General features: G+C 45.3%; 1 protein-coding gene across 1 annotated transcript in view; it reads left to right on the forward strand.

Moving 5' to 3' along the window:
• The window catches only part of RBFOX1 (RNA binding fox-1 homolog 1), a 330,067-nt gene that overhangs the window by 187,281 nt on the left and 130,451 nt on the right, over window positions 1-12,335 (forward strand). The window lies entirely within an intron of this gene.

Consider the following 12,335-nt stretch of genomic DNA (forward strand, 5'->3'; position numbering starts at 1 on the left):
AGCAGAGCCTCCAGCCAAAGGACCACGTGGCCCCCTCCTCATACCGGGAACATCTCATCATCAGTGGTGACCTTCCAGGCACTGTATGCTAAATGCTTTCTGTGCATGATTCTATTCTCTCGCAGCAAGCCCATGTTTTATGCTTGTAGAAGTCCATTGCCCTGATTAGCAGCCTGAGCACAGAGAGGTTAGCTAACACACTCATGGTTGCACAGCAGGGATAGAGAAAAAATCTGAAGAAATTCAAGTTCTTGAGCTCAGCCTCTGAATTTTGAGCTATCGGAATGTGTAGCCTGAGTCTGTGTCTTATCAGAAATAGCATGCTTGCAGCAGACCGGCTCTGAAGGTGTGCCGCTGATTTTGAATGTCCATGAATTCAGACAAGGGGTTCAGGCACCTTTAGCCCCAACCCTTTTTGAGCCAGACACCCAACATAAACCTCTAACGGGCCCCAATTTGGGACAATTTTTATAGTTGCGGAGGGCTCTTACTGTTTCATTTTCTAATGCAAAGCCAGAGGCCTGACATCAAACTTGTAATTTTGGCCACATTATCACAGTGTTCTAACCAGGCAAGCTTATTAGTTCAGACAATTAAGAAAATACAAGCGGAAAATACTTGGCTATTAGGGAGAAAGGAGTAACATAAATCCAAGATGTTGGGACAATTAGCATTTGCCGTAATAAAAATCAAGTGGAACACTGAGGAAATGAATATTATACTTATTATTTAGCACGAACATCGCATTTTGTATTTATAAAATGCCTGATAATTGTTTTTGGCCATTTCTTTTGGTAAAACTCTGATAAAGGACATTTGCTATTCTCAGGGGCAGCATAAGGAGGGTTTAAGTGAGAACCCATTAAATTACAATTCAAGTAATCTTCCCATCCTCTTGTTCTCAACTCAGATTTAAGTAGAGAAAGAAAATACCCAGAAATCCTGCTAAAATGTAAGTCATTTTATCTCCCTCCTTTGTTAAAAGCCCTCTAGTGGCTCACCCATTTCTCTCAGAGTAAAAGCCAAAATCCTATAAATGCAACTTGATATACAAGATTGAATCCTGCAACAGGAAAAGGACATTAATGGAAAAAAATGGGAAAATTTGAGTAAACTGTAGTCCGTAATGTGTGAATGTTAACTCCTTGGTTTGGATGAATGCACGTGGTTCCGTAGGTGCTGTTGTGGGAGGAAGCTGGGCGAGCTGGATCACTATCTTTGCAAGACCTCTGTAAACCTCAACACATTTCAGCAGTTAAAAGGTATTTTTTTAAAGCCGAAGTTCCTGCAGTAGCCTAGAAGGTCTTGTCACGTGACACTTCATTACACCTCTGACGTCATCTCCTATTCTCTTCCCTGTTGTCAGTATGCACCAGACTCACTCTTTATCTTGTTCCTGCCTCAGGACCTTTGCACAGGCTGTCCCTATGTCTGGACCATTCTTGCCTGACCTTTCCCCATGGCTCAACATTCTGTCGAGTTTTGACTCAAATGTCACCTTCTCCGCAACCATTCACTAAAAATGTCAAGCCTTCCCTGACACCCCAGTTCTCATATCCGATGCTCTGTGTCATGGTGCTTCTACGCCCGTGTGCTGGGCTGTGCTCAGTTTCCTGCACTATTGCTTACTGCTCCTCTCCTTGACGAGAGTGTTTGCTGCTTCCTCCTCTGTCCATCTCTGACATCTAGAGCTGGACCTAGCCCACACACTTCATGAATATTTGTTGGACCTAACTATGGAATTCTAAACTAAAAGAAAAAAGTAGCACCTGCTTATTGCTGTCATTACGAGGGCGCTGTGCTCAGCCCTTCAATATGTACTTTGGTAGAATTTTTGGGACATCCTACAGTGTAAGTATCGCTGCTCCCGTTGATGAGGCTCAGGCTCTGCCCAGGGCCCCGCAGCTCCTCATCAGACCTCAGAGCCAGGCTCAGACCGCCTCTCGGTGCCTTTGGTGGTCCTGGTTCTCTCACTCCATCCTGTCTGTCAGTCAGTCACAGATTCCCTCCTTTCATTAAAACTGTGATGCTTGAGGATCAGAGACAGCCGACCTCACGGCGTCAGTTGTTCGTGTAAGTCAGCCTCTGTCTCAGGTGTAACGTCACCCAGGACAAATACATGGAGCATATTGTAACTCTGGAATATTGTGAGCTTTTCATAAGTAACCTAATATGGAACTTTGACCTTCAGTTTCTCCTTCATGAGCCTGTTTTGCTTTGAACTTCAGCAGTCTCTTATGGGTAAAAAGTTTCCTTCCTAAGAAGGAAAGGACCCTGGCTTATGGGCCCCAGATGTTAGCTCTGCGACCTGCTCTCCTGCTCACCGGCTGTGGGGGCCGCCTCTCGAGCTGTATTTTCCTCATCTGTAAAATGGCCATGTTTGCAGCACTAACATCCTAGAAATGTCACGAGGATAAGTGACAGGATCACCGTGAAGCAGTCTGTAATGTCAGTATATTTTCTAGATCTGTGATTCCTATGATTGTTTGCATATTAGTTGTTCAAATGAAGAAGTTGAAATTAATATCATGGTTTGTTTTTTTCCTCCTAGAACCTTCTTAGCTTCACATAAGTAAGGTAGCTTAATATCCATCAACTATTTCTATGATTTCAAGGGAATAATTCCAAATGCCTCTGTTAACAATACTTTTAACTTCATCACCATCACCACCACCACCACCATCATCATCATCATCACCACCATCATCAACATTATTACCACCACAATCACCACCATCATCACCATTATCATCACCACCACCACCATCATCACCACCATCACCACCATCACCACCATCATCACCATCACCACCACCATCATCATCATCACCACCATCACCACCACCACCACCATCATCAACATCATTTCCACCACAATCACCACCATCATCACCATCATTACCACCACCACCACCATCATCACCATCACCATCATTACCACCACCACCACCATCATCAACATTATTACCACCACAATCACCACCATCATCATCATTACCACTACCATCATCATCATCACTGTCACCACCACCATCATCATCACCACCATCACCACCACCACCATCATCATCATTACCACCACAATCACCACCATCATCACCATTATCATCACCACCACCACCATCACCACCATCATCATCATTACCACTACCATCATCATCATCACTGTCACCACCACCATCATCACCACCACCACCACCACCAGCACCACCATCACCAGCACCACCACCACCATCATCATCATCATCATCATCATCATCATCACCATGGTTATCATGAAACACCTAATATTTACTAAACACTTACTAGGAGGCAGGCTCAAGGCTGCATTCTAGTGATAGTATCCTTCACTCTTGTTTGCCATGAATCTGTGAAGCATGTGTTGAAAACCCGTCTTACAGATGAGGGAACTGACGTTCCAGGGAGGTTAACTATTTTTCCCAGGGTCACACACAAGTCCTGAGGACAGGTCTGCAACCTAGATTTCCATGAGTTTACCATCTAGCCCTTTGTCCACACTTGTCCCTGCCTTCTTGCCAGGAAGAGTTTTAGAGCCACTGGCCAAATGACTGGAAAACAACATCACTTCTGGGGACTGGCTTTTCTAAAGCTTTGTCAGCATTTTCTTAAACTGTGGCCCAGACTCGACTTTTATTAAGCAAGTCTGGTATTGGCTTGTTGCAAATGAGTATCGCTGGCTCCAGCCAGTGACGTGCTGGTGGGTGTTGAGCAGTCTGTGTGGGTCAGCGGGGTGGAGGAGGTGGGCCAGGAGGGCTTCAGGAGCCTGAGGTGAAGCACTCACCCATTTCCACAGTGTGAGTACTCCCGCCCTGGTCCTGCTCAAGCTGCCAGTGCCTCGCCACTGAACACAGAGTTGGCTAAAGACATACAGGAGCCCGCGGGTGTGCCATATCTCCGCTGTTCAGTTCCTAGAGCCAGAAAAACCTCCAGAGCATAAAGATAATGGTAAGATGGAGTAAAAGAATTAGGAAGCAGTGAGTGTTGAATATGTATTTCCTTTGTATATATCTTATTTAATTGTGGGATTACGTTACTTAATTTTTATTAAAGATCATATTTAACAGTAGGCTCACAAAATCCTTGAAAAGTAAACAACCCAGGCATCTCCCTGGCTCAACCCCAGGCTGATGAAATAGGCACACAAAAGGCTGGAACCTTGGAATCGGCATTTGTTTTTTTTTTTTACATTTATTTTATTTATTTTCAAGAGACAGAGAACAAGAAGGGGAGGGGCAGACAGAGAGGGAGACATACAATGAAAAGTAGGCTCCAGGCTCTGAGCTGTCAGCACAGAGCCTGACACAGGGCTTGAACCCACAAATCCTGAGAGCATGACTTGAGCGGAAGTCAGACCCTTAACTGACTGAGGCTCCCAGGGTGCCCCTAGAATCTGCGTTTCTCAAGAGCACCCCAGGTGATCCTGGTGCACCCTCAGATTACTGAGGCAGCGCCTTCAGCCTTTTTTTAGAGCACATTTGAAGTAAGTATATGAAAAGTAACATATAGTATGATAAGCATCTAAAAAATGTAGATGGGATTCATATTCCAGGCAAATGCTCATGGGCAGCTACGCTAAATGAACTCTACTGTTAACTCATCTTAAAAGGTTTCTCTAAAAATTGAATAAAAATATTCCAAAGTTTTATTTTATTTTACCTTCAATGAAGTATGTTTGCTCCATGTTGAAGAATAAGGCAGTAATCCTATTTCCTTGGCAGCCAGCACAGGAGCACGGTTCAGAAGCCCTTCCTGAAAGGCTTAAGCAAAGATAACAAAATGTCAGGAAAAGCTGCAGGGCAGGGCTGAATGGAAAAGGAGGCTTGTAATCTCAAATTCAATATAAAAGATCGAAAGCATCAAATAATCAGTCAGCAGTGAGCCTCCCCATCAAAATGTTCCATCTGCCTTGGAATTCAACTTTGTGATTGTATTATGATGTATACATTATACCTCTCTCTGTCTCCATATATATAACCTCCTAGAAAAAGCTCGGCACATCTGAGGTCCCGTAACGAAGTCTTGCTTGACTTTTAGAAGAGAAACTCATTTGAAACATCACCTGCCCCCACCGCACCCCTAGGCCACCCACCTTGTAAACAGAAAACTCTCTTTTCGAGATAGACGTTTTAATCCAGGAGAAAGGCCTGCCCCCAAATCCAGAGCGCTCCAGGAGCTATGTACAAACCCTGATTCACAAGAGAGATCCAACCCAAGGCTTGCCATTTGTCCTCTAAACAATGATCCTGCTTTTGGAAGGTAGACATGGAGGGACGTTAAAGAATTTCCATGACGAATGGTCACCGAGTGCTTATAGAATGCCTTAAGCCACTGGCAAGCACTTTGTGTGCTTCGGGGTTTTAATCCTACCCCTGTCCTTTGGTTCTTTTCCAGTCACATTGAAGGTAGTCCATCAGTAGTCTTTGAATGAATGAATTCACAGCTCCCCACTTTAAAGCCAGGGGACATCAGGGGTAAAGGGGTGGTGCGACATGTCCAAGGTGGACCACATTGATTTCTCCTCATTCCAGACACAGAAGCTTGCGCTGCTGCCTACCCAGGGTGTGAGTGGTCATGAAGGTGTTAGAGCACATGAGAGTCCCCCGTGAGGAATTGAAATCATTCGTCTTGGGTCCACAGTTAGGAATAGTTACGGTGTGGTGACCAGAAATGCACATCTGCACCAAGCTTCACCAGGTGACTGACGGTGCCCTGAAGGGAATATCGGGAGGTAGACTGAGGTAGTGTGCACCTCACCTGTAGGCAAGCCCGATTACCTTTCAGGCCGCAAAACTTGTATCACTCTAGGGTGACCAGGAATCGCTCAGCTCACCCTCCTGATTCTCAGAGTCTTGGCTTTGCAGACCTGATAGGTACCTGCAGGGCCACCTAAGTCACTGCCTTCATCTATTTGGGTGCAGTAAATCTCTCCTGAGAAATATGACATTGTGAGAAATTGGCAGGGGTTGTCCTTGCATCCACATCTGCCCAAGTGTAGGGCCTCCCCTTCGAGGCTTTCTGGCACCAGAGTGACATCATCAGACCTCAGGTACTGCCACCTGCCTTGTGAGCAAACCTTGCTTTGTAAGTAGCATAACCATGAAAAATGGAAATTACGGACTACAGAGAGACAACACTGTGAAATGGCCAGAGGACTTTCTGGGGCAGAATCCCCTATTTCTCTGGGACCTGAGAGGGCGTTGCATCGCCGCTCCTCACACGTGAAGAAATGGGCCCTCTGACAGGATGTCACCCAGCATCATGGCCGCCCTCCGTATCTTCCACTTCAAGTCTTCCCTCTCCTAATTAGAGCCTTGAATGACATGATTAGAGGAGAAAGAGCCCAGGGCTGGTGAGAGGTTTCTTTCTTCATTTAAGAGTTGGACTTTGAGATCTGTGAGCCCTGCTAATAGGTAATTGCCAAGATAGTAAGACTGTCCAACAAGTTTCCCATATTTCCCTGAAGGTCCTTCAGTCGGAGAACTCACCCACTGTGTTGTGATTTTCTCATTCCTTGCTTTCATCCCTTGCCGTGCCAGGAGATCCCCCGGGCTCTGGGTGCATCCTCTTCCTGCTTTACCCCCACATCTGACAGACATTCTTTATATTGGCAGGGGCTCTCTAACTGACAGCCAGACAAAACAATGCAGACCTGAGTGCTGGCTTCCTTAGGAACCATCGTGCCCAACTGTGGTCCGCTGCCCTTTTCTTTCTTGAGTAGATAAAGTTTTATTGGAACATAACATGTTCATTTGTTTAGATACCACTGTTTCCACATGCAACAGAGACAGTATGGCCCACAAGTCAAACTATTTTCCACATGGCATTTTTAAGAAAAAAATGTGCTGGCTAGGTAAAGAGCAAACTGGAAAGGAGATGAAGTCATTTCTATTTTCAGGGTATATTTCTTAGTATCCCCATCTCTTAGCATATATTTACACTCCTCCTCACCCACCAGTGCAGGAGAAATTAGCCCACTGATGAATAGGATCTGGAACTCAGAAGCAATGTGAATCATGTCAGTTTGCAGAAATTGTGTACTTTTTGTGACAGGATTCTTTGTCTAATATGGGAGAATAGACATATCAGTATTCCAAAGAACTGTATCTACACACGTCTCTAGGTATACTGGAAAAACCCCAGTTACCCCAGAGCAAACCCCTCACGGTGCTTGCCTCTTTGTTCAAAGCATTTATACGAAGAAAGAAGTAATTAGTAAGGAAAATCCAGGGATTTTAGCTGAGATCAGTTCCATCTTAAATTCATCGCCGAGTTTCTGCAACCGTTCAGCAATTTTCTTAGGCCTGGAAAATTTGCATAATGTATAGATATGCCATTTGGTTAAATTAAATCTTGCATAATATGTTAGGGGGAGAAGACTGAGCTGGGTGGCTTTGACGATTCGATACAAAATATCAACATCTCTCCTTTGTAAATCGATATTTAAATTGGCGTGGACTTCTGAGTGGGATGGGTTTAAGAAACCCGGGGGGCTGAGGTGGGGTGAGGATACAGCTTCGAGAGAGTCCTTCCTGGAGAGGGGGAGCGGGCTGCCCACAAGGAGGTGAGGTCGCTGGCTCCGTCAGGTGGATGTTTGCTGAGCTGGAGAAATGGAAGGTTCATCCTAATGATGCCGTCAAAGCAGAGGGCAGTGCGGAATTCTTGGGAGAACTTGACATGTTCCTTAAATTAGTTGGGTGCAGGGACATCATTACCATAGAGACTTGTGCCTGTTTCTTATCTGGGGATTTGTCCACGTGGAGGCTCACTGGCATAGTCCCAGACAGCAGGATGGGAAAGAACTGTCATGGAGAATGTGTTAGGACACCTGTCATCTGCCCTGGCTCTTGGAAGAGCCTGAAGTTCAGAGGACCGGGAAGGCACTTTCAGGATGCTCAGGAAACCAGTGCTGAGGGAGAGACCCCGATCTCAAAGGAGAGTGGGCAGTGTTGCATGCTGACCTTGAAGCTAACAGTACCTTCAGCAGCAATAGAAGACAAAGGATTGGCAGCTCCCCGCCCCCAAGAAACCCAAGCATACCGGCACCTCAGGCTCCCCCACACCCGCAGAAGCCACCAGTGGCACACGAGCTCCAGCAGAATGAGAGAGGAAGAGAGAGAGAATAGAGAGAGGCACTTGCTTCTGACCAGCAAAAGCATCTTGTTTCATTGGATGCCCTCTGCCTCCTCAGTCTCTTCCCCCAGCCTCCAACTCCGAAAGACCAAGACCTGAGAGGAGGAGGAGGAAGAGGATCCCAGAGGCAGCCCCCGCCCCCTCACAGACATAGCAAAGTGCTGGATAGTAGGGGCAGAGAAGCAGGAAATGTCCCCTGCCCGAAGCAAGTCCATCATGACACAGGTCTGTGAGGACATGGGTCTGTGGCAATAGGAAGAGAACTTGAATCCTATTGCTTTTGGATGCTTTAAAATGGATTGGCCAGAGGTATTTTTTTAAGTTTATTTATTTATTTTAAGAGGGGGAAAAAGCATGAGCAGGGAGGGGCAAAAGAGAGGGAGAGAGAGACCAGGTTCCAAGCAGGCTCCACACTGTCGGTGCAGAGCCCACCGTGGGGCTCAATCTCATGAATCGTGAGATCATGACCTGAGCTGAAATCAAGAGTCACATGCTTAACTGGCTAAGCCACCCAGGCACCCCTGATCTGAGTTGTTGGCCAGATGTCATTAAGATGTCACTGAGGGATTTGACTCAGGAAATTGCAGTGCCTGGGCTCTCACCATTCTCCCACATGGTCTGCCAGGTACTGACCGAGCATCCTGAAGACGCTCTCAGCCCCTCTAAACAGCAGTTCCTTTCTCATAAAGTGGGGACAAATGATAGAATCTTCTTCTCTGAGTCATCAGGTGATGCAATGAAATATAATGTATGCAAAGAGTTTAACATTTGACCAATGTTTATTAAACGGCTATCAGGTGTCAGGCACTGTTCTAGATGTTAATCATCATAATACTTATAGGCCAGGAAGGGCACTTACATATATTGACTCACCTGGGACAATGCTAATAATATTTCTATCTTCTAGATGCAGGAAAAAAGGCCCAGAGAGGTTACATAACTTGTTTAAAGTCACACAGCGATGAAGTGGTAGAGCCGGAATTCAAACCCAGATCACTTGTTCCAGTCTACAAATGCTTATTGCTATTGTTATTCATAGTGATAGTTATTTTCAATCCCTTGTTTCTGGCACTAAAATCTGAAACTTTGAACATGGAGAAGGAAACAAAGAGCTCTTTCTACAGTCTTAGGACTCCTGTCCTCCGAGAAGTAGACACTAGCTCCCAAACCCACCTGCTGTATCCCCAGGGACTGCTGGTTGGATAGATAGATAGCAGGTGTTCGATAAATATATTTTGAATGATCGGATGAGGAAAGCTGATTTCAAGCCCAGTGAAACTCCTTTCTCTCCCCAGGACAAAACACCCCATGTTCCCAGGCGTTTGCAGGCTCTGCTTTAATGGCACTGCTGTAGACTGAACTGTGTCCCCTCTCCTTCATGGTGAAGCCTTAAGCCCCCCACATGATGGTATTTGAAGGTATGGACTTTGGGAGGCAGTTAGGGTTAGATGAAGTCATGAGGGCAGGGTCCTCCGGTCGGAATCAGTGTCCTTATAGGAAGGAGAGAGAGAGAGTGCGAGAGAACGAGCCTTCTCCCTCCACCAGGAGAGGTCAAAGGGAGGTTACAAGCTAGGAAAAGAGACCTTACCAGGAGCCAAATATGCGGACACCTTGATCTTGGACTTCTCAAGCTCCAGGACCCAGAGGAATAAATGTCTGTGGTCTGTAGCATTTTGTTACTGCAGCTCAAGTGTGCTCATACAGACCCCTTTGCAGCCCATCGCCTTCACTGATGCGTTAAACACTTAGCCCCTTGTAGGCTCATCCTGTACTTTCAAAGGGTAAAAAAAAAAAAAAAAAAGAGAATTTGGAGTCAGCCCTTCTGTGTCCTGCAGTGCTTCTCCTTTCTGAAGAATTTCATCATTCCAGCAAAGCATTGAATTTATTCGGGTTGAGGGAAATGTGATGAGTTTCTTAAATCTGTGTCACCTGGCTGTGGAGTCCGCCCCGCCTAGCTAGGAAGGAGGCATTAGCTACATCCAAAGCTGTGTGATTAACTTATTTGTTTGCCTACAGAGCTGAAATGAAAAAGCAGGAAGCTGAGTGAATCTGCACGAGCCCCGTTTTGAAGTAGGATTGTGAGAAAACCCGAGACGTGGGTTTTAATTCACATTCCCTGGGCTTACCATTATTATTATTTTTAATGGAAAATAACTTTGCACAGTCTCGCCTCGTTTTAAATGGAGAATGTGCAATATTGTCTAAGCAGGGTATGAGGTTGATTTAGTATGCATGATTATCTCCCCCTCCCCATCCAGGACTTTGGTTCTTTGTACACATTCAATATCGTTACATTTTTTGCTTAGAACATATATATTTTCCCCCTGAACTTTTCTCGATTGCTTTTTTATCAGGTTTACAAATCAAATCAAATAGGTATATTGCAGAGCTCTGTGATATTATTTTCTGAGCTTATAGTACAATGTATTGAATTATGCCACTCCAGCCTTGCTCTTGCTATTCTCTCCAGATTGAGAGAGAGGACTGTGGACCCTGTAAATTCACTTGGCGCCCAGCATTACTGGCTAAATCAAGACCACTATTCAGGCTGCACGGAGAGACAGAGCAAGTGTTCGTTACACAAATCAATTTGGTCCAAAGTACATCGCGGTGGGTACTCAACCATCGCTCACATAATATTGTCAACTTAATCAAATAATGCCTCGAAGACACTCACAAGCTTTTCTCTCTGAGAAATAACTTGATTGGTGGAGGAGGAAGAAGCAGCTGGCTATTCAAAAGGACACTTTTTATTTATCACTGTAAAGCACTTGGGCATGGAAGGGAGGAAGCCGCAGGATAGGGGGATGCTGACTACTCACTAGGCTGTTCTGGGGGAGTAGCGTGCTCCTGCGCCTCCTGTCCGGGGTGTTAGGTTTCGACACTCTCATGGAAGAATCGGGGATGTTCATGGAGAAGAAAGCTGGACCCAAAGCTGTTCTAGAATGCCACAATAAGTATTTGCTGAGCGTACATCATGTGGCACAGTAAAGGGCTTCACAAATGATTCAGTATGGTGTCTGTCCCTGGGATGTTCATGTTGTAGTAGCCCAGAGAGGTAAGTACTCTGATATTAAAACTTGTGCTGGTTAATAAGGGCTCACCTGAGAGGAGGCCAGGACTCCAGGACTCAGAGGAGGCAGCCTGGCTTGGTGTGATTCTGGCTGGCTGTGGAGACAGGGCCCCGGCACTCGGAGTCCAGCACAGACGGAGCGCTCAGGGGCCGTCCTCCAGCGACTCTTGACTCCTCTGTGCAAGTCCTTGGTGATTGCCCGCTAGGGCTGGGCTGTTTTTAGACTTTCCAGAGCTCCTTCACCTTGGCCTTGAGAGGCCATTGAGGGCTGGAATACAAAGTCCAGCAAATGAGTTAGATATCTTAAGTTCCATCCTGGCTGTGCCGTCTCCTAGTTGGGTGACTTTGGACAGGTGACTTAACCTCTCTGAGCTTCAGGTTTTCAAAATGTTAATGGTGATCAGTGGGATAAGGTATGAAATATGCCCAGCAAGATACCAGGGTTATAGTAGGACCTCAGCACTGTTTTATATTCAATACCTTATTCCAGACCCAGTAACCGATTCCACGCTAGGCTCATAAGCGGCTAGGCTATGGAAGTATTCAGCATCAAATGTCTCAACTCAGGATCAGGGAGAGGGGAGGCCCTCGCCCAGCAGGGGTCCTTATCCAGGGGTCCATGAGTGTGTACCCTTCAGGGAGTCTGTGAACCCCCCTGTTCAGGGATTAAGATATTAACATTTTGAGGGAAGCATTATTCTGCCAGCTGCAGGGATCTGTTGAGCCCATGGCTGGTATGACTGAGGAACTGAATTTTTAATTAGATTCAACTTTAATTAAAATTTAGACACTGACACTTGATTCCATTATTAAAAGCCTTTTAGGTTTGTTTTGAAAATCCTGGCTGTTCACCTGTCAATTTTTCTAAATCTAAATATAGGATCAGGTATCTAAGGAAAATGCAGTGTCCATATTGAGATGATAGGCTGTAAGTACAACTTACGACAGAATGTCTAAGGACTTAGAAGGAAGAAAGGATGTAAAATATCATTTACGTTAATTACACACTGCAATAATAGCTTTGGTAAATTGGATTAAAATAAATATATCCTTAAAAATTAATTCTACAGATTTTTTTTTACTTTGTAGACATGTTGCTTCTAGATTTCTT

This window comes from Suricata suricatta, chromosome 8, assembly GCF_006229205.1.
Source record: "Suricata suricatta isolate VVHF042 chromosome 8, meerkat_22Aug2017_6uvM2_HiC, whole genome shotgun sequence".
Classification (NCBI taxonomy): Eukaryota; Metazoa; Chordata; class Mammalia; order Carnivora; family Herpestidae; genus Suricata; species Suricata suricatta.